Consider the following 26788-nt stretch of genomic DNA (forward strand, 5'->3'; position numbering starts at 1 on the left):
CTGAGTCTGAAAAAGGAGTTAGCAAAGGGAGATAGGGGTGGGGCAGTTTTATAGGATTTGGGTAGGTAGTGGAAAATTATAGTTAAAGGGGATTGTTATCTTGGGGGCAGGGGTGGGGGTCACAAGGTGCTTAGTGGGGGAGCTCCTGAGATTCATTGTTCAGGAGAAGGAATGTCACAAGGTTAATTGATCACTTAAGGTGGGGCAGGAACAAATCACAGTGGTGGAATGTCATCAGTTAAGGCAGGAACTGGATATTTTCACTTCTTTTGTGGTTTTTTGGTTGCTTCAGGCCATGTATATGTGCAGGTCACAGGGAATATGATGGCTTAGCTTCAGCTCAGAGGCCTGACATTCCTGTCTTTTTTTTTTTTTTTTTTTTTGAGACAGAGTTTTGCTCTGTTGCCCAGGCTGGAGTGCAGTGATGTGATCTCAGCTCACTGCAAGCTCCGCCTTCCAGGTTCATGCCATTCTCCTGCCTCAGCTTCCTGAGTAGCTGGGACTACAGGGGCCTACCACCATGTCTGGCTAATTTTTTGCATTTTTAGTAGCGATGGGGCTTCACTGTGTTAGCCAGGATGGTCAACGATCTCCTGACCTCATGATTTGCCTGCCTTGGTCTCCCAGAGTGCTGGGATTATAGGTGCAAGCCGCTGTGCCCAGCCCCTGTCTTCTTATATTAATAAGAAAAACAAAACAAAATAGTAGTGAAATGGTGGGGTGGTGAAAATTTTTGAGGGTGGTATGGAGAGATAATGGGCGATGTTTATCAGGGCTGCTTCAAGCAGGATTGGGGTGGCGTGGAAACCTAGCTTGGGAGAGATTAAATTGAAGAAAGATTTTGGGGTAAGGGGTGATATTGTGGGGTTGTTATAAGGAGCATTTGTCACATAGAATGATTGGAGATGGCCTGGATGCGGTTTTGTATGAATTGAGAAACTAAACGGAATGCACAAGGTCCAAATAAGAAAAGGAGAAAAACAGATATTAGAGGACTAAGGATTGGGAGGAGCCAGGACATCCAATTAGAAAGTGCTCAGGGAGGTCCAGCATAATTATTTGCTTGGTTGGCGAGTTTTGGGGCTCTATCTCTGAGTTTTTTTATGTTGCCATATACCAGGCCAGATTGATTTAGGTAAAAACAAGACTCTTCATTTAAAAATATACAGAGTCCTCCTTTTCCAGCAGTGAGTAAATTGAGGCCTATTCCTGCCTTCTTATATTAATGAGAAAAATAAAACAAAATAGTGGTGAAATGTTGGTGTCATGAGGGGAACAGGAAGCTGTTCGGTCCTATTTGCAAATTGATTTTTGGGGGTAAGGAAAACTAATGTACATGTACCTGTCCAATTAATAGGTAGACACATGTAGGTGGAGAAGCCACAGAGGAAGAAGAGATCTTGTAAGGCAAAACTGGAAATGTAAAGTGAAAAGATGAGAGGGAGCACCAAAAGAGGTGTCTTGCACCCAGACTCTTAGGGATATAGTGAGGGCAGCAGCCATTAGAGATTGTAATGGGGATTGATGGGGCAACTGGGTAGAGAGGGAGGTTTGATTTTTATGGTGTACAAGAAAGCACATAGTGTCTACAAGCAACCTTTCATTGCTATTCATGAGGCTGGGTATAAGTAAACAAGAAGGGGGGCTGGGAGGAGAGTCTGAAGAACAAGGGGCAAATGTTTTAAAGGAAATGAGAGGTTCTAAGAAGCAGACTAGTGGCTTGTAACCCATATGGAAGAGGTTATGAAAGGATGATAGAATGGAATGAGCCTGTGAGGCTGGAAGGAGGAATTTTTCTTGGTCCAAGAACCATTTGCCTTGTGTGGGAAGAGATTGATAGGTGGAAGTTTCAGTGGGATAGTAGGTGGGAGTAACCGATGAGGAGAAAAACTGGCCATGAGGGACAGAAGGTGGAACACTAGCTGCTTCTTTAGCTATCTTATCAGCATAAGCATTGCCCTGAGCAATGGAATCTGATGACTTTTGATCGCCCTTGCAGTGAATGACCCCAGCTTCCTTGGAAGTAGAGAAGCTTTGAGTAGAGTTTTTATTAAGGAGGCATTAATGATGGAGGATTCTTGTGTAATGGGGAAACCTCTTTCAGCCCATATAACAACATGGTGGTGAAGGATGTGGAAGGCATACTTGGAATTGGTATAAATATTGACACATAGTCCTTTTGCAAGAATGAGGGCTTGAGTTAAGGCAATGAGTTCGGCTTGCTGAGAGTGGAGAGGGGCAGAGCGGTAGCCTCAGTGATAGATGTGGAAGACACTATAACATAGCCTGCCTTTGCTGGTGATTGGCTGTTGGGCCTGGAAGAACCACCATCAATAAACCAAGAGTGGTCTGGGTGGGGAACAGGAAAGAGGGAAATATGGGGAAATGGGGAGAATGCCATGTGGATTAGAGTGATACAGTCATGGGGTTTAGATGTAGTATCAGGAATAAGATGAGAGGCTGGATTGAAGTCTGGGCCAGGAACAATGGTAATTGTGGGAGATTTAACAAATAGTGATTACAGTTGAAGGAGCCAGGGGGCAGAAAGTATATGCGTCAAGTATGAGGAGGAAAATAGATTTTTAATGTTACGAGACCTGTAGAGAGTAAGTGGAGCATAGCTTGTGATTTTGGGGGCCTTTAAATGTATTAAAGTGGCAGCAGCTGCTGCACACAGATGTGAGGGCGAGCCTAAAACAGTAAAGTCAAGTTGTTTGGAGAGGGCACAGTCCCGACTCCTTTGTGAAAATTCCGACCACACAGCCCTGTACTTTGGCTGTGTGTAATGAAAAGGGTTGGGATGAGTTACAGAGCGCTAGTGTGGGAGCAGCTTCTAGGGCTGTTTTTAAGGAATGGAAAGAGGAGTGGGGAAAGGATCTAGGATCTATGGGGTCAGCTAGGTTTCCTTTTGTGAGTTTATATAATGGTTTAGTCAGGATGGCAAAACCAAGTTTTCAAAGGCAAAAGTACCTAACCATGCCTAGGAAGGAAAGGAGTTGTTGCTTTGTAGAAGGGGTTGGGGTTTGGGAGATTAGCCGGACACGATCAGCAGGGAGAGCACGTGTGTTCTTGTGAAGAAGTATACTTAGATAGGTAATGGATGAGGAAGAAATTTGGGCTTTGGAGGGGGATATGTGATATCCTTTTGAGAATAGATGTTGGAGGAGCAGGAGGGTGTCCTGTTGGGAAGATTTGTAGGAGGGGCTATAAGATGGAAGGTCATTAAAATATTACGATGAGAAGCAGATGGATGAAAAGAAAGTAAATCATGAGAAAGGGCTTGACTGAAATAATGGGGGCTCTCTGTGAAGCCTTGTGGCAGTACAGTCCAGGTAAGTTGCTGAGACTGATGGGTGTCAGGATCAGTCTAAGTGAAAGCGAAGAGAGGCGGGGATGAAAGGTGTAAAGGAATAGCAGAGAAAACATCTTTGAGATCCAGAACAGAGTAATGGGTTGTGGAGGGAGGTATTGAGGATAGTAGAGTATATGGGTTTGGCACCACAGGGTGGATAGGCAGGACAATTTGGTTGATAAGGCAAAGATCCTGGACCAACCTGTAAGACTTGTCCGGTTTTTGGACAGGTAGGATAGGAGAGTTCTAAGGAGAGTTTGTAGGCTTTAAAAGGCCATGTTGTAACAGGTGGGTGATAACAGGCTTTAACCCTATTAGAGTGTGCTGTGGGATGGGGTATTAGCGTTGAGTGGGGTAAGGGTGATTAGGTTTTAATGGGATAGTAATGGGTGTGTGATTGGTTGCTGGGAGGGAGTAGAGGTGTCTCATACTTGTGGGTTAAAGTTGGGGGATACAAGAGGAAGATGAGAAGGAGGCTTTGAACTGGGGAAAACGGTGGCAATGAGTTGTGGCTATAGCCCAGGAATAGTCAGGAAAGCAGATAATTTAGTTAAAATGCCTCAACCTAATAAGGGAGCTGGGCAGGTGGGGATAACTAAAAAGGAGTGCATAAAAGAATGTTGTCCAAGTTGGCACCAGAGTTGGGGAGTTTTAAGAGGTTTAGAAGCCTGGCCATCAATACCCACAACAGGCCGGGCGTGGTGGCTCACGCTTGTAATCCCAGCACTTTGGGAGGCCGAGGCGGGCGGATCACGAGGTCAGGAGATCGAGACCACGGTGAAACCCCGTCTCTACTAAAAATACAAAAAATTAGCCGGGCGTGGTGGCGGGCGCCTGTAGTCCCAGCTACTCGGAGAGGCTGAGGCAGGAGAATGGCGTGAACCCAGGAGGCGGAGCTTGCAGTGAGCCGAGATTGCGCCACCGCACTCCAGCCTGGGTGACAGAGCAAGACTCCGTCTCCAAAAAAAAAAAAAAAAAAAAAAAAAATACCCACAACAGTTACGGAGGCAAGGGAAACAGGCCCTTGAAAAGAAGGTAATGTGGAGTGGGTAGCCTCCATATTAATTAAGAAGGGAATGGACTTATCCTCCACTATAAGAGTTACCCAAAGCATCTGTGATGGTCCAATAGGCTTCCAAGGGGATTGGGCAGTGTCAGTCTTCAGCCGCTAAGCCGAGAAGATCTGGGAAGGAGTCAGTCAGAGAGCCTTGGGCCAGAGTTCTGGGGGCTCTGGGAGTGTCTGCTGGGTGAGTTGGACAGTTCGATTTCCAGTGGGGTCCAGCACAGATGGAAGAATCCTGGGCTGCAGGCATTCCTTGGCCCAGGGCTAGATATCTGGCACTTAAAGCAAGAACCTGGGGGAGGAGGTCCTAGAGGAATGCCTGGCTGCTGCGGTTTAGGCATTTTGAAATTCTTGTGTGCTGGAGATGTGGCTGGGGTTTCTCTTACAGTAGAGGCAAGTAATTGCAACTCAAAAATACGTTGCCGCTTGGCTGCCTCTTCTCTATTATTGTACACCTTGAAGGCGAGGTTAATTAAGTACTGTTGTGGGGTTTGAGGGCCGTAATCTAATTTTTGGAGCTTTTTCTAATGTCAGGAGCGGATTGGGTAATAAAATGCATATTGAGAATAAGATGGCTTTCTGGCCCCTCTGGGTCTAGGGTGGTAAAGCATCTAAGGGTTTTTGCCAAATGGGCCATGAACTGGGCTGGGTTTTTATGTTTGATGAAAAAGAGCCTAAACGCTAACTGATCTGGGAGAGATTGGATAAAGAAAAAGGGGAGCATTGGCCAGGCGTGGTGGCTCATGCCTGTAATGCCAGCACTTTGGGAGGCCAAGGTAGGCAGATCACAAAGTCAGGAGATCAAGACCATCCTGGATAACATGGTGAACCCCGCCTTTACTAAAAATACAAAAAAAAAAAAAAAAAAAAATTAGCCAGGCATGGTGGCTGGTGCCTGTAGTCCCAGCTACTTGGGAGGCTGAGGCAGGAGAGTGGCATGAACCTGGGAGGCGGAGCTTGCAGTTAGCCAAGATTGCGCCACTGCACTACAGCCTGGGCGACAGAGCGAGACTCCATCTCAAAAAAAAAAAAAAAAAGAAAAAAAGAAAAAGGAGCATTAACCTTGAATATGCCTTCAGCTCCAGCCACCTCTCTAAGAGGAAATTGTTGGGCAGGTGAGGGAGAGCTAATCACGGAACAAAACTGTAAGCCATACCAGGTGTGAGGGGAGGTGATAGAAGGGTTATAGGGTGGAGGAGCAGAGGCTGAGGAAGAATTGGGACCTGGCTTGGCCTGGCGAGGAGCAGCCTGGGGAGGAGGGGAGAGGTCAGATGGGTCTGTAGAAAAGGAGGATTCAAAGGACTCAGAGCTTGGGGTGGAGACTGAAGGAACAGCCAGGAGAGAAAGAAGAAAGATTTGGGACAAGTTGCATTGGGAGCAGAGACTAGGGAGGGACCTATGTGTAAAAGAATGCCTGGATGTCAGGCACCTCAGACCATTTGCCCATTTTTCAACAAAAATCATCCAGGTCCTGTAAGATGGAGAAATCAAAAGTGCCGTTTTCTGGCCATTTAGAACCATGGTCAAGTTTGTATTGGGGCCAAGCGGCATTGCAGAAGAAAATAAGTTGTTTAGGTCAGGTGTGACTTGAAGAGGTTTTAAGTTCTTGAGAACACAAGCTAAGGGAGAAGAAGGGGGAATGGAAGTTGGAAGCTTGCACATAGTGAAGGAGGTAAGTTTAAAGAGAAAGGTAGAGACACGGAGAAGGGGGTGGTGAGCAGCCAAAGCAGGCATCCCCACAATTGACTTGCCACCAAGGGAATGTGGGTGAATGACCAAGGCAGGCGTCCCCGTGGTCATCAGACACCAGTGGATGAATGGTGGGTGAATGATCAGGGCAGGCATCCCCGCAATGATCAGACACCAAGGGAAGACTGTCTTCTCGAGTGTGTGACCGGCAGCAGAGTTTTGGGTCCACGGATAAAATGCGTCTCCTTTGTCTCTACTAGAGAGGAAAAAGAACTGGAATTGGAAGGACAGGGAGATTGAAGTGTAGTGAGAGAGGCTGGAGAAGAGAGTGAAGGAATCGCTTATCCAATTTGAAATTGGTGAGATGTCCCTTGGGCTGGTCTGAGGACCCGGGGTCATAGGTGGATCTCCTCATGGAGTGAGGGTGAGGACAGGGGAATGGTCTTCCGAAAGGAGTCCCCCATCCCAGGTCTTTGGCACCAATTGTCATGCGCGTCCATGTGAAGAGACCACCAAACAGGCTTTGTGTGAGCAATAAAGCTTTTTAATCACCTGGGTGCAGGTGGACTGAGTCCGAAAAGAGAGTCAGCAAAGGGAGATGGGGTGGGGTAGTTTTATAGGATTTGGGTAGGTAGTGGAAAATTACAGTTAAAGGGGTTGTTCTTTTGTGGGCAGGGTCGGGGGTGAGATTCATTGTCCAGAAGAAAGAATGTCACAAGGTTGATCAGTTAGGGTGGGGCAGGAACAAATCACAGTAGTGGAATGTCATCAGTTAGGACAGGAACTAGCTATTTTCACTTCTTTTGTGGTTCTTCAGTTGCTTCAGGCCGTCTGGATGTATATGTGCAGGTCACAGGGGATATGATGGCTTAGCTTGGGCTCAGAGGCCTGACAATTATGATTTTGGTAGCATTTCTTCACAGCACCTGGCATTTTCAGAACTGCACTTTTTCTCTGTTATATTCATTTTATAAACTTGGATTTAAAAGAAAGCCTTGAAGCTAGTAAGCCAAAACAGACTGTTTTTCCTACTATGTTTGGTAGTAAACAAGGCAACTGGGCACATGAGTCTTTCTTTGTTTGATTTCTCTTGTGGTGAAAGAGTTTCTGAGATTGTCTTTGTGGTCAACTTTTAGCTCTGAATCAGGTTAGGTATACTCATTTGAGTAAATGGCTTTATTTCATTTTTTTGAGCTAGCTCTCATGTTACATACATATTTAAAGTGGCATTTTTTTGAAATGAAATAATAAAATACAGAAATACTTAGAAAAATATTGTATTCTGTGTGAACAAAATGGTGACCCTGGCCAAGGAAGGCTTTTCAAATCTTCAGAAGAGTCCATTCATTTAATGACAATTTTAATTTACTGAAATTTTACAAAATTTTAATTTACTGAAAGCTTATTATGTATCAGCTCCTTCATATGGTTTATGTTATTTAATCCTGTGAACAGCACAGGGAATTTGGAATTATTAATATTATCATTTTTAAAGATGACTAATGCTAAGAGAGGTTATATAACATTCCCAAGGTGACACAATTTATGAGTCATGAGTGAGACTCAAACTATATTATGGAGTATTAATTTGCTTTATTTATTTATTTTCTTCTTAGATTTTTTTACTAAAATTGAGGTGCATTATACTTACAAAATTTAGCACCTTCACCATTTCTAAGGGTAGAGTTCAGTGAAGATTCAAATTTGAATTTAATTCTCAAATTTGTGTTTGTAATCCCTATATTATCCTACACCGAATCCAGATGATAAACCACCAACTGAAAAAACCTCAAGTAGAACAAAATGAGTCAATTTTTATATAATAAAACCAAGGATGAATCAACGTTAGTAAAATTATGAATATGCTATGTTATCCTAGAAAATTCAAAGAATTGTATGAGATAAATGGATGATAAACATAGTCAGTCATCTTTGTATAATACCAGTTATACAATTTCTTATGGAAAATTAATTGCACACCTTTTTTCTTCCCTACAGCATTGAACTTTATTTTTTTAAAAAATCCATTTGCGAAACTCTGCTTTGGAGCCTGGAATATTAAACTGTCATCTCATAACCAAAAAAGGACAAGAGTAAAATGAAAATGGATCCTATCCCAAATAACTAAAAGTTTTTTTGGCATTGTTTAATATTTGGAGGGAAATAAGTGAGCTGTAATATAACAGAGCAGCTCCTTGCTGTCATGATTTGACTACTGCTTTTAACCCCAGAATTAAACAGAACAGGCAAAATACATTTCCTACAGCCCACAGTGAAGTAATATTCAGTCTTGCAGCACCATTTTTGGAGTCAAATACACTATCTTTAAATCTACTCTTTTTTGTCAAAACCCCTAAGCAGGAGACCTCATCCAGTGTGGTCACAGCACAGTCAATCTGTTATTTAAAGAATATTTCTTTTGCATTGGTGGACCCCAAATGCCTGCTCTGTTGAAATTATAGAGTGAAATGTTCTTAAGCCTTCTTCTATTTGGCAAATCAATGTTTTAAAAGAAAGAATTTAGAATAATGTTTCAAAAGATGGAATTTAGAGAGTTGTAGCAGAATGCCATCTACATGGAACATACTTAGCCACCTGCTGTTGTAAAGAGATGTTTTCCCCATCCATTTGCAAGTTGTTTTTTTTAATTTAAAGAAATTGCTGCTGAATAAGACAGTCTCCTCTCTTTCATGCCACATTCTCTTATCTTTTTTCTCCTTAGTTTGCATTTTAAGAGACATTTGCATGAGAACAAATCCTCTGCATTTGAAGCTTTAGCTGTTTGAACTTCTGACGGATTGACCTCCAGTCGTAATTATTGATGGGGAAGCTTCAAAAGGCTGCAATACCCCATCCTTTATCTTAGGCTCCATTCCCTTTATCTGATACATTCCTTGCTGTTAACCTCAATGGCAGTCCTACCTTTCACTGACTCTAGGAAAGCCTCAGCTCCCTTTCCCCTTCTTTTGACCTTTGGTCAGTGGCCTCATAATTCGCCGGAAAGGGTTAGCTTTTCACTTGGAAATGTTTGGCAACAGTCATTTTGCTGGCTGCTCCCAATTATTGCTACCTTCAGATGTGCCTTCCTGTAAGGCCACAGGCTTCCCAGTGTGGTAGCAGTTTCATGTTTCCAGTGTACGATGGCACCTGCTAACTTATAACCATTGTTGAAGAATCAACTTGTTTTTCTTGAGATGCTTCCTTGGCCCTCCTAACCTGGGCAGGTGTCGTTGCCTTGCACTACAGCAGCATCTTGTGCTTCTACCATCATAAGACTCATCACATTGCTGCAATTGCTTATTTAAATTTCTGTAAACTCCATAGAAGTAAAGATTACATTAAGCTTATTTATATCTTCAACCTGCTAACACAGTGCCTCATGTTTAGTAAGTGCTCAATAAGTATTTATTGAATGAATGAATATTGATCAACTATTATGTGTGTGGCACTTTGTCAGACTCCATTGGTGAAGTCCACTAAAAGCAGAAACACGGGTTCAATTTTTTGCAAGTAGTTATTTGCATGTCTGGAGCTGTCCAGCTCATAATATTTATCTGTTCCACAAACAAGCAATGAGGGAGATGTGGGGGCAAAGAGATGGGGGTAGATATTTCAGAAGAATAAACTCATGCACAGACACAGAGGTAGGGAAATGAGAAAGAACAGGTGAGAGGTCTGAGGTGGCTTCCAAGCCACCTCAGCCCTAAACAATTTTTGTTTTTCCTGCTATTCCAGGCCTATGGAAGTCTACAAGTTTCATCTCAAATTCACTTATTACAGGATGTTTTTCATGTTTTCTAGAAAGCTATATTCTTTGAGTCCCGTTAGAGTTTTGTACAACTTTTATGGAACTGAGCTATTTTGAATTGTAATCAGTTGTGTGCGTACTATTGTATCTTACCTGCTCAACTATAAACTCTGAGTTGAGAGTCTGTCTCTTACTCATCTCTGCATCTTCTGCTCAACATAGAAATTGACCACATTGTAGGTACACATTGTTATTATATTACTCTTTAATTTTAGGGTGAACATTCTCATTAGTGTTGCATAGCTGAAAGAAATGAAGAATGCTCCCTTCTTTAGGTTTAGTCCATCAAACATCCTTCTTTGCAGCTGTTTGGCTTTATGGACCAACATATCTAGCCATTGGTAATTTAGCACTGGGCTTGCTTGAAGGCTTGTGTATGAAGTTTCAATACTGTGAGAAGCAAAGTGGTATCTACCATTATTTTAAAATCAACAACAAATAGGTAAAAAAAAATTTACATATGATTTTTTAGCTAGAGGAGAAAACCATGTTTGAATTAGAAAGTAAAAATGTTAACCACAGAAATAGATTTTTGTTCCTTCTTCTTTGCAATTTCTTCAACTGGAGAAAGTTGGGATAGTCATGAAGGATACTTGCAATATCTGAAAGCACCAGCTTCCCATTGACACGGTGCAACTAGACTGTGCCCTTAGCTATATGCTGGCAAGAATCCTATACTGCTTCTGCAACATGAAACAGTTAGGAAGCTAGGAGATTTCTATGTCTCATAGCTTAGCTGTGTGATCTTCAATGTCAGGTAATTCGTACAGACCTTATTCCCATAATTCTTTAAAGAATGCATTTCAATTAGATGATCTTTAGGATCCCTTCCAGCTTCAGATTTCTAGGTTTTTCTGATATTTTAGGAAAAACAAGCATAAAGATGATTGACACAAATTTTCTTTCCATATTATACTTGTGGTTAGTCTTACTGCAATGGGACCTATTATGGCTGAGCTTTCCATAATATGAAAAGGAAGAAAATTCATAGTCATTATTTCCCATTAAGCATTTGCTTTGTTCTACAGGGTAAGGGTTTTCCAAGTTCTGTACATTGCATGTATTGCCCAGAAATGGTGCATATGGTAATAAAGGTGAGAGTCAAAAGGTCCAGGTGAGTTCTCTCAAAAAGACAATAGACTCAATTGTAATTTTCAGCACATTTTGAAATAGCTTAAACTTAATTCCTTAATTTGTTTCATTGAGTTACACTTTTTTTTTTTTCAAAGGAGGAGCACACAAAGAATGTATAATTTGTTTGGGTTTCTAATACCACCATTTATCTCTTCATTTCCAATGGCACTGAATGATAATAATGTATCTTAGAAAGTGGGGAGAGAGTATAAATTGTCTTTGCTCTGAAATTTTTAAGAGATTCCTTAAGATAATTGAGAATACCAAAGAGGGATATGAAAATAGAAATGAAAACTCACTCTCTTCTGCTTATAGAAAAACGTTTAAGCACTAAGAGGGGGTGAACAAGTGGAGAGAGAAATTTAAAAAAAGGGAGAAGATGAGAGAGACGTTGGTTAGTATTGTTCTCTTAAAATTTTGGAAAATAAGTCCATTGAACTTTTGTTTTGCAAAGTAGGTGATTTTATTGAGTCTTTAAAATATAGCATCTCATTTTGAGTAATTTAAAATTTTAAAGTTTTTGGAAGATTTCAAATTTCAATTCTGTCAAACAGAATTCAGTTTAAAATATATATTTAATTCCATATATAAATGCTAAAACTGAAATGATGTTGATTTTTTTATAACACCAGAGATTAAATAATTAATTTTTACTTACTAATTTAAACACTTGTCATAAAACTCTTAATCCATTCATTTCTCCATTTCCACAAGTTAAAAGAAAAAAAATCATCGAGTAAATTTTACCTGTTGTTTATTTTTCTCTGTATGTGGTTGCTTATATATGATACCAACCTAAAACTGTTTGGTACACAATTCTTCAAAGTTTAGTTCCATAGTTTTACATCGCCACCATTTTGCTCCATAAATCTCTCATAAAAAATTTGTCAAAGTGTATAATTTGTAAAACTGAATAATTTTACTTCAATCCAAGAATAGCTTTTTCCTACAGAACGCTCTATTTTGTGTCAAAAAAATATGTAATAGAACAAGTTTGACACCAATCGGAACTCCTGCTCTGAAGTTTAACTCCCTTCATTTCATACTTTATGGGGCACACTTTATACTATATTTGGCCCTGTAGGCACTTTAACTTAAAGATCCGATTTAGCTTAATTCTTAAATATGCCCCTAAGTCACATCTTCTAATAATACATTTCCCTTTTGAGAGACTTTGGGAAAAAAGAGAACTTACTGTACTCTAGCAAGAGTTACACATACAGGAAAGTAGGACAAGACCAAGCAGGTAGGTAAGTGTAGACCAGCACTTGAGATGCTTTAAAACTTCCAGAAACTGGCCGAGCGCGGTGGCTCACGCTTGTAATCCCAGCACTTTGGGAGGCCGAGGCGGGCGGATCACGAGGTCAGGAGATCGAGACCACGGTGAAACCCCGTCTCTACTAAAAATACAAAAAATTAGCCGGGCGTGGTGGCGGGTTCCTGTAGTCCCAGCTACTCGGAGAGGCTGAGGCAGAGGCAAAGTTGCAGTGAACCGAGTCGGCCACCGCTCCAGCCTGGGTGACAGAGTGAGACTCCGTCTCAAAAAAAAAAAACAAAACAGAAACTGTCTTCTTGAGCAGAAATTGTTTTAGGGTAGAAGCCTCCAGGGCCTGAAAGGCACAGGTGTCAAGCCATTTTCTGCCAGGTCAAAGGGTTGATCACAGTTGGGAAAAGACATTTTCATTTTCAACTGCAAAATTGCTCTTCATTTCTGCAAAACAACATGGAAAGTGAAACTGGAAGCAAGCCAGACACTTTGCTGGGTTTGCTTTGGGTGTGAATTTGTTCACATAGCTCTAAGTTCAGAACATAATGTTGTGCTCTAGAAATGCCATAGTGTATTGTTAGAGGACGTAATGTCACACTGAGGACCATTTATTTCACAAAAGGAATGTTAGTTGCTAAAATGCAACCAAATGCTATATGTGTGTATGTGTGTGTGCATGCATGCGTTTGCATTACATGTACATGAAAATACTCTAAATTTTTTATTTAAAGACGTGAAAAGATAGCATCTTAAACAGCCACAGAACTAGAAAGCTAAATTCCTTCACTTTTTATTTAGAGGCAGAATTTCTCTGAATACCTGATTTACCTCTAGAGTAGGAGAGAAGAGTGTGGATTGCTCTTCGTGAATTCTTCCTCTTGCTATAACTATTGAGATTAATCACTGGATGAAATGCCCCTATGTTTGCAACAAAGCCTGCATTTCTGAGCTGAGAGTATAACATGAATATTTTGTCAAAAATAATTTAAATGACATAGTCTCTAGTTTTTTAATGCCTGATACATTTGTCCATGTTTTATTAATGTCTCCCAGACCTACAGATAGCACATTCTCAGCAGCATACTTAACATGATTGCCTTTTTTGCATTTTCAGAGCATTGAGTTTGGAGAGAGGAGCTTCAGTGCAAAGTAATGGAGCTTAACACCCTGATTTAAGGTGGGACTCCTTCGTAGCACCCTTGTGCCATTTCGTTACCATAGGTTTGCTCTTCTCAGCTGAGTTGCAGATTATTCCTGGGATGAGCTTGTTTTTGTCTTTTGTTTTTTATCTCTTCCATACTTTTTCATAGCACTCAGGATATCTGCACACAGTAGGCATTGAAGTATATGCTTAATAATTAAGAACATATTTTCAGTGTTGGTACAGTAAATATAATCCAATCGTTGTGGAAGGCTGGAAATTCTTTTGTTTGCTTGGCTGACTCCTGCTAAAAAAAAGCTTCTGGGTGCTTGGGGCCCTCACGTTCCACTAGGTCCTGAAGGAGACAGCTCTATCTGTGGCACTTAGCCATGAGACTAGCTGAACTCATTTTTGGGTTCAGAACTCAGAATTCAGCAACCCAGTCAAAACCAATGTCTTCTTAACCCTTAAAAAAACAAAAAACAAAAATGCTAGAAAAATGACATTTTGATTTTAAAATACATTTCCCACAATACTTCATGGGTGAAGTCTTGAAGAAAGGATTATCTTGTTCCCATTTTAAAAGCAAACAAAATCCTGGTTTATTTGACAATTGAGCACTTCTTAGCTCCAGGCATGTCCTCTGGCGTCTCCCCTATAAAGCAAGCTTTCTCCGACCTGGGTTAAGGACATAACAAATGAGGAGAGAGAAGGCCCTTTCTTGGACTTGAAGCTGGGTGGTGGAAGAAAGAAAAGCATGCAATTTCTAATTGGGGGTGTGGAGAGGTCCTGAAGATTACATTTAAGTGACTTTGAGGGAATTTGCTCAAAGGCTCTTCACAAGAATACCTTTGGAAACTACAATTAAAGAGTGGATAGAGTCATCTATTTTCTTAACTCAAGTTCAAGATATTTTTTTCACAGGTGATTCATAAACAACTTCATCAATTTAAAAAATGTCTGTTGATATTTCTTTCGCCTGCCTGCCTGCCTGCCTTCCTTCCTTCCTTCCTTCCTTCCTTCCTTCCTTCCTTCCTTCCTTCCTTCCTCTCTCTGTCTCTTTCTTCCTTCCTTCCTTCCTTCCTTTCTTCCTTTCTTATCAGAGACAGGGTCTTCCTCTGTCACCCAGACTGACATGCAATGGCTCAATCAAGGCTCACTCAAGCTCCTGGCATCAAGTGATCCTCCTGCCTCAGCCTCCCAAAAAGCTGGGACAGCATGTGTACACCACCACACTCGGCTAATTTTTTTTAATGTTTTGTAGAGACAGAGTCTCCCTATGTTGCCTAGGCTGGTCTCAAACTCCTGGGCCCAAGCTATCCTCCTGCCTTGGCCTCTCAAAGTGTTGGGATTACAGGCACATGACCTGCACCTGGCCGATATTTTCTTTGCAGTTCCTCAATTTCATATTTCCACGGTTCTTACTTTTGGAATTTAACCTAAAATATTCAGCAAAGCCTCACTCAGTGAGTACAGTGCAGTAGTACATTCAAAGCTAATTAAGAGAGAGAATGAATCAGTTGTTTTTATCCACAAATAAGGACACCTGCACTGATAGGTGTAATCCATTCATCAACCAACCCAAGTGCTTGTCTTACGCACAGCTGGCAGTGTTGTTCTGCAAGGCTCTTAAATCTCTCTTTTGTTGGTAGGAAAATAAAAGGGGTGTGACTTTTAGAAGGCACTGGGGCTATAGCTTAGCCAATCTGTTTTGCTGATCCAAGACAAATTCTTAATGCAAATTAATTCACCACTACACATTCAAAAAGCTGACACCAGGTTTAATTTAGATGGTGTCCTTTTTGTATCTTGGGGTCACTGTAGTATAGATACTAAATGGGCATCTAAAAATATTTGGGCTTTCACAATTGGGAAACACCAGGTGGAGAAATCTAAGGGTAATATTTATGGAGTTCCTATGGGAAATTTTGGCATTGTGGTCAAGACTAGAGTTTCCCAAACTTTAGTGTGGGTCTGAATGGTCTGAAAAGCTTATTAAAACAGATTAATAAATCTCCATCTCATAGTATCTGATTCAGAAGGTGAGGTCTAAAGAATCTGTGTTTCTAACAAGTTCCCAGGCGATGCTGTTGCTGCTGCTGGTCTTGGACTGCACTGTGAGACCCATTGGTCTATATCCCACTATACCCCACTATATTCTAACACCACTAAAGATTCCTCCCAGCCTCCTGGCAGATTTGGAAAAGTTGAAAGAAATGGGTGATAGAGTTAAACAGGATGAAGAGGTGCAGAGATGCTCTGGGCTGATTGTTAGGCCACACACAGAAATGAAGGAAACTACAAAATCTAAAGACCTCTTTCTTTGCTACTGAGATTTATCTCTGCTTAGCTCTATAAAAGAAAGCAAAGTTGACATTTATGTGATGGCAAACCGTAAGGCACCCACTGCCAGCATGAGCAGTTCTGACTACCCACTGTTATTTTTAAATGTTTCAGACACCCTGGGAGAGAGTGCAAAAAAACAGACTCCTGATCTAAACAATATGAGAAAAAGGATTCCAGATAGTACATTTCACACAAAGGCATTTTTTTCCACTAATGCAGGTTAGACACTGTAATATAGCAGCAATTATTTTAGCGAGGAAGAAAAGACATAAAGGGCCTTTTCATAAAGATTTTCAGACCTAAAGATCTTACCACTATTTGCCAATGAAGTTGAAATGTGGGTTATTTTATTTGGGAACCTTTCTTGCTCATGGGAAAGGTAAGAAATGCTGTGTACAACATGTGTTTTTTATAAAAAGTTACCTTGGTTCAAAACATCTAAACAATTTGCGCCCACCCCCACAGACCTTCGGCAACTAAGGATGATGGTCTTTGTGCCCAAGGTAAGGTGCACATATGAACATTTTGGTTGCATTTTCTGGGTACCATAAGTCCAAAAGGAGAACTCTGATTTACAGTCAACAGCTCCAACAAGTGACCCTTGGCAGAAAGGGTCTGCTTTTTCAGCTGGCGCTGTTGTTGAAGTTCAGAGAAATAGCTCATCTGTCTCTATTTCAGGCATCTGGCAAATGGAGAACTGTTTCAGCATTCTCCATTCCACTAAACGCTTACAGATGACTTCCATATTCTGGAGCATCTGCTGGTTATCTCATTTTGAGTTATTTTTCCCGTCGTGTTTTGAAAAGACTCTCTCTCTAGCTTTTATTTTGTAAGCCCATTATTGTTGCCGTCTTGGTGTTTGGGGAGATCAACAGATGTGCCTGGTGTTACCTCAGGAGATAGGCCAAACCTGTGGATAGTCTGAAAAGAGAAACGGTGATTTTGTTAAAAAAGAAACAAAAAAATAAATTAATTAAAAACTGAGCTGAATCACAACTGTAAAATACATTCAGGAAATGATTCATGGGCCAAAAGTAAACAGTCATCAATAATTTTAGGATTTTTTTTGAAAGTTCTTATAAACAGTAGTCAAAGAACTTCTACATACTTACACAGTTGCTATGTGTGATGCATGTACATAATATAAGTGTTATTTTGAATTTATTTTTGTAAGTAAATGCACTCGTTTTTATTTCTTACCGATGCTTGCCTGGTTGAGTGCTTTGCTCTATACCTTGTAAAATGTCAAAATGGCCAAATATCTGGGTTCTTGAGGGAATTTTTCTTCATTTTCATAAAAGACAGACACATATAACTCATAATATATCCAAGCATCTTCATTTGTCTTTTAGAGCACGTGAATGGTGTTCTGCATATATTAAGGCTTTTCTTACTTCCAGTTAATCAGATATATGGGGCACTTACACATGAATTTGAATATTAATGTGTTTTTAAAAGCAGGGTGACTAGTACCATTAAAATCATGATTTTGAATTGATTAATGCCCAGTGAAGATTTCTTTGATGCAAGCTACTAATTGGACAACAAGGAAGGGTGTTGTAATTGCAATCATTTTCTTCAGAAGAGAAAGCACAATGGCATGTGATTAGCCAATAGTCTTGTTTTCTTAAATTTTGGAGATCTTCAAATGCAGAAAAGATTAAATAACAACATAAAGACACCCATAATAGTGCATAATATTTAAAACTTAACAGTCATATTTACCTTATCATTTTTTAAAGAGACAAACATTACAGATTTAGCCAAAGTCTCCATAACCACGTTTCACCATTCTATTATTTATGCTCTCTTCCCAGAGACAACATCTATCATGAGGTTAATGCGCTTGGTTTCTAGTCCATTTCTCATACTTTTACATACATATTCTATGTATTTATCCAAGCCAATATTCTTGACCAATATGAAAAACAATCTTTAAAAAACCCTGTATATACAAAATATCTTGTATCTGTTGTTTCCTAAAGAATTACACATTTTCTATTACTAAAGCCACAGAAAACCCAAAACTTCTAAGAAGTCATAACTTTTCTTATCTGTATAATCTTTAATAGAATATATGACAGTGATAATCACAGGAACATCTGTCCGGTCTTCCTCGGGACTTCTCATTGGATGCAAAGATTAGTTTAAGGTGTTGGACTGTTACTTGGACACAGACCAGAGGACAAAGCATGAAGGCCAGTCACATTCAAGAGTGTTGTCAGGGAAACAAAACCGTCATGTTTTTTATTTGTGAAAATTAGGCAAAATAGATTCTAGTAGCAGCTTGAAAAAACATTTTTGCCATCTTGAGAAGGGGTTGGGTTATTATATTGACATTACCTCCCACTAAGAGAAATATCAATTTCTGCCCTTTGTTTCAGAAGATACCACCACTGATGGTAATCTATGTCTTTGTATAGGGTGAACTTTAAAAGACTAAAGTGAGGCTGAGTGTCCTTGCCATATCCGGGGAAAAGATTATCATTTTTGCTGCCGTCAGATGTTGTCTATAGCTTCCATGTAGCCTAACAAAAAAAAGCCTTTCTGATTGCTCTGTGTCTTACTCATTACTATTATTCTGAGTATTTCAAGGAATTAACACTTTTGCTAAAAATGATAAACAATGTCTCAGTTCATCTAGTACAGGGGTCTCAACCCCCAGGCCATGGACCAGTATGAGTCTGTGGCCTGTTAGGAACTGGGCTGCACAGTGAGGGGGAGGGTCAGGTGAGCAATCAAAGCTTCATCTGTATTTAAAGCGGCTTCCCATCACTCGCATTACTGCCTGAGCTTGGCCTCCTGTCAGATCAGTGGCAGCATTAGACTTTCATAGTAGTATGAATCCTATTGTGAACTGTACATGTGCAGCATCTAGGTTGCACACTCCTTATGAGAATCTAATGCCTGATGATCTGTCACTGTCTCCCATCACCCCCAGAAGGAACTGTCTAGTTGCAGAAAAACAAGCTCAGGGCACCCACTGATTCTACATTATTTGCATAATTATTTAATTATATATTACAATGTAATAATAGTAGAAATAAAGTGCAGAATAAATGTACTGTGCTTGAATCCATCCCGAAACCATCCCTCTGCACTCCCCCTAAACCATGGAAAAATTGTCTTCCACAAAACCAGTCCCTGGTGCTAAAAAGTGTGGGGATTACTAATCTAGTAGAATTCCTTATGCAGGGGCTGTGAGTTAATGTGGAGACGTCTGTGATCATAACTGCTTGGGAAATGGACTTCCAGCCTCCCAATATCTCTTTTGGTAGTGATCTTGTCTCAGTAGTAAGTATGGGTTGTATGAGTGATGGAAAAAAAAAAACAGAGAAAGATTTATAGGAATAGATCAGTAATAAAAAGCAAATACCTCATGGGAGCCAATACTCAACAAGAAGCTTACTTATTCAGTCATCCAGCTTGCTATTTTAGAAAACCCAAAGAAATAAAAAGGTGTCTTTATTTCCTCTATGAATAATGCTAATAGTTAAAAGATTGCTTTTGACCACTCGTTTCTGTTAGCTGTAAAAAATGTCACCATAAATTTTATCTATACATGTTTATATAATCCTGTGTTGTGTTGTAACAATTCAAACATCAAGAAAACGCCATGTCAGTAGCCTATAGGTACATAGACAGTTTAGATTTGAGAAATTCTATTATGAGTATTTGATAACAATTCTAGGTCTATAACATTGATATATTTCAAAGGTGTATTTACATAGTCAGAGAAACAAAAACAGAACCCTGTTTTTAAATGTAAGACAATAAGCCCCCAAAAGAGTGGTGAAGTGGAGAGAATGTGTGGCTATGTTCTAAATCCCCTTCTGAAGAAACTTACCTACTCATTTATATGGTTCTTTTTCTCTAATTGTGTTGAATCCAACTTGCTAGGCATGCTTTAAAACATTACGTGGAGGTGTGATGTTATGGAAAAAATATTTTTAAAAGACTATAAACTTTGTACTTTTTTGGATACTTCATGGTTGAAAATTTCAATATACTGCTTTTTGGTCCTGAGTTTTTATTTCTATTAAGCCTCCCTTTGCCTCGCTTAATAAAGGATCACCTTTTGTCTGATTTGTACTCTCATCATAGTTGTGTGACATGGTAAATGTTGTGCTCAGAAACACCTGGAAGTTGAACTTCTTGGAAAACTCTTAAATGAAGACACTCTTGGGTTTTAAAATTTCATTTACTTTTTGTTTATTACCAAGGAAAACTGAGCAAGAACCCCAAATTCCAGAATTGTAATTCCTGATGGAATACCCTGCCAATGTAGACTACTGCCTTCTGACATTTCAGTGGCTAGGAAGATCTGATCATCCCATGAGATTCTTCACTGTTCTTGTTGGTACTTGGAATTTCAGTTTTGTTTTGAAATGCAGGCTCCTTGAATGTAACATCTTTACATCATCACTCATTTATTCCAAATATAAAACATGGCACTACCTGCCTTAGCGGTTTTGACTAGTTTGAATATAATTGGGTAATTGGAAGAATTTGGAGATTGAGGGCCCAAGGATAAATATTTGCATAGTATACTTAGTCCTAAGTTTGGGTTCCTGGTTTTAGTGGATTTTATTTAAAGCTCTGCTGTATTTTTCTGAATTTTTAGAATACATGTAACATATTGTATTCAATTTTAGTGATAGGTGTCTTAAGTGATCTCACTTTTCACCTACAGATTTTCTCAAGAGTGTCCTCAATTTTGACACAATTTTTAAACTCTCTCTTCATTAGATTTTTAAGCAAACCATTTAGCGTGGGAGTGGGGAAGCTTCAACCCTGGGCACATATTACACTCAATGAAAGCTTTGAGAAAAAAACAAAAACAAAAACACAACATCCTAGTTTTCCACTGTAGTCCAATTAAATCAGAATTGAGGCTGGATGGATGAGGCATTTGCATTTTATTTAAAGGAAAATGCTTCTGGTGATCTTAAAATGCAGCTAGCCTTGACAACTCCTGTCTAAGTACTTAAGCTTCATTGTATTATTTATACATTGTAGTTACTATTCCACCTTAAAATATGTCCTTATGATATATTTACATATCTCACTCCACCACTATAGAAAAATAATCTTAAGACATAATATTGAGCTTACTATATTTCATATTTGCCCTAGTGTCTGGGTCTCAATAAATGTTTGAATGAACAAATGGAATTACAATGCAAGCCATATGACCCTGTTTTCATTTGCATGAGGTAATCAATAAAAGTTGTTTAAATGAGTGAATGGAAGGGGAAAAAAAAAGCAGATCTTCACTTTTAACAGTGTTTGGCACAGATCTCATGGACTATATTATTAGTAAGCACCAGATAATATTTCCATTGTTTGTGTGTGTATCTATTTATCTCTATAAATTTAAGTATTTTAAAAGATAAAAAAAGACCCAGATTATTTTTTTGTTGAGTTTACTGCTTTTTATAAGTTTTTGGAATGCCTAGCATCAAAGACTATTGAATGTGTATTGCTGACTGACTAAAATTGATTAAAGTAAGTAAATTTGATTTGCCAATACTTTTTAAAAAATTTTAATCTACACTTTTTTTTTTAACTTGCAAGAACGTTCTTTCACTCCCCCAACCTTAAAAATCAATGAGTAAATTCCTTTATTACTTGACTTGGATATAAATCTTTTTCTATATTATGAAGGGTCTGTCAAGACACCAAGAAGTAACAAGAATGCCTCAATTTTGCATAGTAATTCAAACATTACCAATTCTAATTCTCTACTGAATTTCATTTTTCTACTTCATGTGGGTAAAAGGAAGTTTATCTGCTTCACTCTGATATCCCACATAACTAGGATTCAAATAACTGTGCAGTGAACAGTGAATGTTACACCTTGTACTTACAGAACTTCACTCTGACAAACTCAAAGAGCCTTAAAATGTGATTGTGTTAATCTTCACAATATCCCTTCTAGGAAGTAACATGACATTTTAATGTAAGAAAATCCAGGTGCAGTGTGAAAAATGCCAACATGATATCTGGAGGGAATGTTTTAAAGATTTAAGATCTCTCTTAAGATTTTTTTGTTTATATATTTCAGACCTCAGGCTTTTTCAGTGCTGTTTTGTACCTGGTAAGTTTGAAATGATCCAGATGGTATTTTCAACCCAAAGGACACTTGTTTTTCTTGTAACAGAGACTTCACTGCACATGTATTTTTAAAAAATTTCCTTAAAATTATTGTATACAGATGGTTTGACTACAGGTGTAACCCAACTGACTTTTGGGATTTTTGCTAATTAATTTCGCTGCTTTAACAAAGATGTGGCTTTCCAATGTGCAAAGACCAGTATAAGTTATAATGACAATGAAAATCATCATACTGAATAATTCTGCACCCCATTTTATTGGTTCAATACTTTTATTTTTCTCTTTGCCTTCAGTTTAATCATATTCCAGTCCATTGTCAACACTACTGTATGAATGCTGTTTCCAAAATGCTTGAATACTTTCAGGATGGCCTTGCATGCCAGTGTTGTGCTGGAGACACCCACACACCCACCATGACCTGCCTTCAGGTAGTTATTCTGCCACCCACAAACCTATACTCAAATGCTTCATTGTTTATTGATTTCAGATATAGTCACTGCTACTTGAATACATCATTGAATTGTATTCTTCCATGCATTCAAACTGCTTCTTCTCCCTGCAATGCACATGTACCTTTTCTTCATCTAGCTAAATTCTACTCAGCTTTCAAGATTCAAATTAAGAGACACCCATACTATAATCAATGGACTATATAGTAATTGTTGAGTTATTTACTCCAATAGACACCGGCTTCTTGAGGAAAGAAACAATATATTATATGTTTCAATGTCAGTATCTAGTATAATAACTTCCATATAGTAGAGATACTAAAAATGTATCTATTAAATGAATAATTTTCTTCTTATAATGTATATGCTTACATAAAGTTACAAGTGTTTATTACCAATATTACCCATCTAATTTTTATATTAATGGTAATACTTTAAACAATTGAGAGATAATACTCTGACATAGTCATTTTCTTCATGATAGTAGAATTATCATATGATAGAAGTTGATATTATGCAAGCAATACAGAAGTGTTGAGCTCCTTACCACACTGTAGACCTTATTCACTGAATGCAAGTGATATTCATTAAGATAAATCACATTTTGGACTTTAATTAAAAGATAATGCCAAAAAATCAACTCCGGGAGCCAAAATGGCTGAATAGGAACAGCTCCGGTATACAGCTCCCCGTGTGAGCGGCACAGAAGATAGGTGATTTCTGCAGTTCCAACTGAGGTACCGGGTTCATCTCACTGGGGTGTGCCAGACAGTGGGTGCAGTGCACCATGCGCGAGCCGAAGCAGGGCAAGGCATTGCCTCACCCGGGAAGCGCAAGGGGTCAGGGAATTCCCTTTCCTAGTCAAAGAAAGCAGTGACAGATGGCACCTGGAAAATCGGGTCACTCCCACCCTAATATTGCGCTTCCCCAAAGGGCTTAAAAAATGGCACACCAGGAGATTATATCCCACGCCTGGCTCAGAGGGTCCCACACCCATGGAGTCTCGCTGATTGCTAGCACAGCAGTCTGAGATCAAACTGCAAGGCGGCAGCGACACTGCGGGAGGGGCACCGCCATTGCTGAGACTTGATTAGGTAAGCAAAGCGGCCCAGAAGGTCAAACTGGGTGGAGCCCACCACAGCTCAAGGAGGCCTGCCTGCCTCTGTAGGCTCCACCTCTGGGGGCAGGGCACAGACAAACAAAAAGACAGCAGTAACCTCTGCAGACTTAAATGTCCCTCTCTGACAGCTTTGAAGAGAGTAGTGGTTCTCCCAGCATGCAGCTTGAGATCTGAGAACAGGCAGACTGCCTCCTCAAGTGGGTCCCTGACCCCCGAGCAGCCTAACTGGGAGGCATCCCCCAGTAGGGGCAGACTGACACCTCACATGGCCAGGTACTCCTCTGAGACAAAACTTCCAGAGGAATGATCAGGCAGCAGCATTTGTGGTTCACCAATATCCATTGTTCTGCAGCCACCGCTGCTGATACCCAGGCAAACAGGGTCTGGAGTGGACCTCTAGCAAACTCCAACAGACCTGCAGCTGAGGGTCCTGTCTGTTAGAAGGGAAACTAACTAACAGGAAGCACATCCACACCAAAACCCCATCTCTACATCACCATCATAAAAGACCAAAAGTAGATAAAACCACAAAAGGGGGGAAAAAAGAGACCAGAAAAACTGGAAACTCAAAATAAGAGCACCTCTCCTCCTCCAAAGGAATGCAGCTCCTCACCAGTAATGGAACAAAGCTGGATGGAGAATGACGGCTTGAGAGAAGGCTTCAGATGATCAAACTACTCTGAGCCATAGGAGGAAGTTCGAACCAGTGGCAAAGAAGTTAAAAGCTTTGAAAAAAAATTAGACGAATGGATAACTAGAATAACCAATGCAGAGAAGTCCTTAAAGGATCTGATGGAGCTGAAAACCAAGGCACGAGGACTACGTGATGAATGCAGAAGCCTCAGTAGCTGATGCGATCAACTGGAAGAAAGGGTATCAGTGATGGAAGAAGAAATGAATGAAATGAAGCAAGAAGAGAAGTTTAGAGAAAAAAGCGTAAAAAGAAATGAACAAAGCCTCCAAGAAATATGGGACTATGTGAAAAGACAAAACCTACATCTGATTGGTGTATCTGAAAGTGACAGAGAAGGGAACCAAGTTGGAAAACACTCTGCAGGATATTATCCAGGAGAACTTCCCTAATCTAGCAAGGCAGGCCAACAGTCAAATTCAGGAAATACAGAGCACGTCAGAAAGATACTCCTCGAGAAGAGCAATTCCAAGACACATAATTGTCAGATTCATCAAAGCTGAAATGAAGGAAAAAATGTTAAGGGCAGCTAGAGAGAAAGGTCAGGTTACCCACAAAGGGAAGCCCATCAGACTAACAGCTGATCTCTCGGCAGAAACTCTACAAGCCAGAAGAGAGTGGGGGCCAATACTCAAACATTCTTAAAGAAAAGAATTTTCAACCAAGGATTTCATATGAAGCTAAACTAAGCTTCATAAGTGAAGGAGCAATAAAATACTTTACAGACAAGCAAATGCTGAGAGATTTTGTCACCACCAGGCCTGCCCTAAAAGAGCTCCTGAAGGAAGCACTAAACATGGAAAGGAACAACCAGTACCAGCCACTGCAAAAACATGCCAAATTGTAAAGACCATCGAGGCTGGGAAGAAACTGCATCAACTAACAAGCAAAATAGCCAGCTGACATCATAATGACAGGATCAAATTCACACATAATGATATTAACTTTGAATGTAAATGGGCTAAATGCTCCAATTAAAAGACACAGACTGGCAAATTGGATAAAGAGTCAAGACCCATCAGTGTGCTGTATTCAGGAAACCCATCTCACGTGCAGAGACACACATAGGCTCAAATTAAAGGGATGGAAGAAGACCTACCAAGCAAATGGGAAACAGAAAAAGGCAGGGGTTGCAATCCTAGTCTCTGAAAAACAGACTTTAAACCAACAAAGATCAAGAGACAAAGAAGGCCATTACATAATGGTAAAGGGATCAATTCAACAAGAAGAGCTAACTATCCTAAATATATATGCACCCAATACAGGAGCACCCAGATTCATAAAGCAAGTCCTGAGTGACCTACAAAGAGACTTAGACTCCCACACAATAATAACGGGAGACTTTAACACTCCACTGTCAACATTAGACAGATCAACGAGACAGAAAGTTAACAAGGATACCCAGGAATTGAACTCAGCTCTGCACCAAGCAGACCTAATAGACATCTACAGAACTCTCCACCTCAAGTCAACAGAATATACATTTTTTTCAGCACCACACCACACCTATTCCAAAATTGACCACAGAGTTGGAAGTAAAGCGCTCAGCAAATGTAAAAGAACAGAAATTATAACAAACTGTCTCTCAGACCACAGTGCAATCAAACTAGAACTCAGGGTTAAGAAACTCACTCAAAACCACTCAACTACATGGAAACTGAACAACCTGCTCCTGAGTGACTACTGGGTACATAACAAAATGAAGGCAGAAATAAAGATGTTCTTTGAAACCAATGGGAACAAAGACACAACATACCAGAATCTCTGGGACACATTCAAAGCAGTGTGTAGAGGGAAATTTATAGCACTAAATGCCCACAAGAGAAAGCAGGAAAGATCTAAAATTGACACCCTAACATCACAATTAAAAGAACTAGAAAACCAAGAGCAAACACATTCAAAAGCTAGCAGAAGGCAAGAAATAACTAAGATCAGAGCAGAACTGAAGGAAATAGAGACACAAAAAACCCTTCAAAAAAATCAATGAATCCAGGAGCTGGTTTTTTGAAAAGATCAACAAAATTGATAGACCGCTAGCAAGACTAATGAAGAAGGAAAGAGAGAAGAATCAAATAGACACAATAAAAAATGATAAAGGGGATATCACCACCTATCCCACAGAAATACAAACTACCATCAGAGAATACTATAAACACCTCTACGCAAATAAACTAGAAAATCTAGAAGAAATGGATAAATTCCTGGACACACACATCCTCCCAAGACTAAACCAGGAAGAATTTGAATCTCTGAATAGACCAATAACAGGCTCTGAAATTGAGGCAATAATTAATAGCTTACCAACCAAAAAAAGTCCAGGACCAGATGGATTCACAGCTGAATTCTACCAGAGGTACAAGGAGGAGCTGGTGCCATTCCTTCTGAAACTATTCCAATCAATAGAAAAAGAGGGAATCCTCCCTAACTCATTTTATGAGGCCAGCATCATCCTGATACCAAAGCCTGGCAGAGACACAACCAAAAAACAGAATTTTAGATCAATATCCCTGATGAACTTTGATGCAAAAATCCTCAATAAAATACTGGCAAACCAAATCCAGCAGCACATCAAAAAGCTTATCCACCATGATGAAGTGGGCTTCATCCCTGG

At 39.8% G+C, this 26788-nt stretch overlaps 1 pseudogene; it reads left to right on the top strand.

Annotated features, from left to right (window-relative positions):
* The first annotated feature begins 3292 nt into the window (after positions 1 to 3292).
* Positions 3293 to 26788, top strand: part of LOC116470540 (keratin, type II cytoskeletal 8-like) — an 82940-nt pseudogene continuing 59444 nt past the window's right edge.

The sequence above is a fragment of the Hylobates moloch genome, unplaced genomic scaffold, assembly GCF_009828535.3.
Source record: "Hylobates moloch isolate HMO894 unplaced genomic scaffold, HMol_V3 SCAFFOLD_6, whole genome shotgun sequence".
Classification (NCBI taxonomy): Eukaryota; Metazoa; Chordata; class Mammalia; order Primates; family Hylobatidae; genus Hylobates; species Hylobates moloch.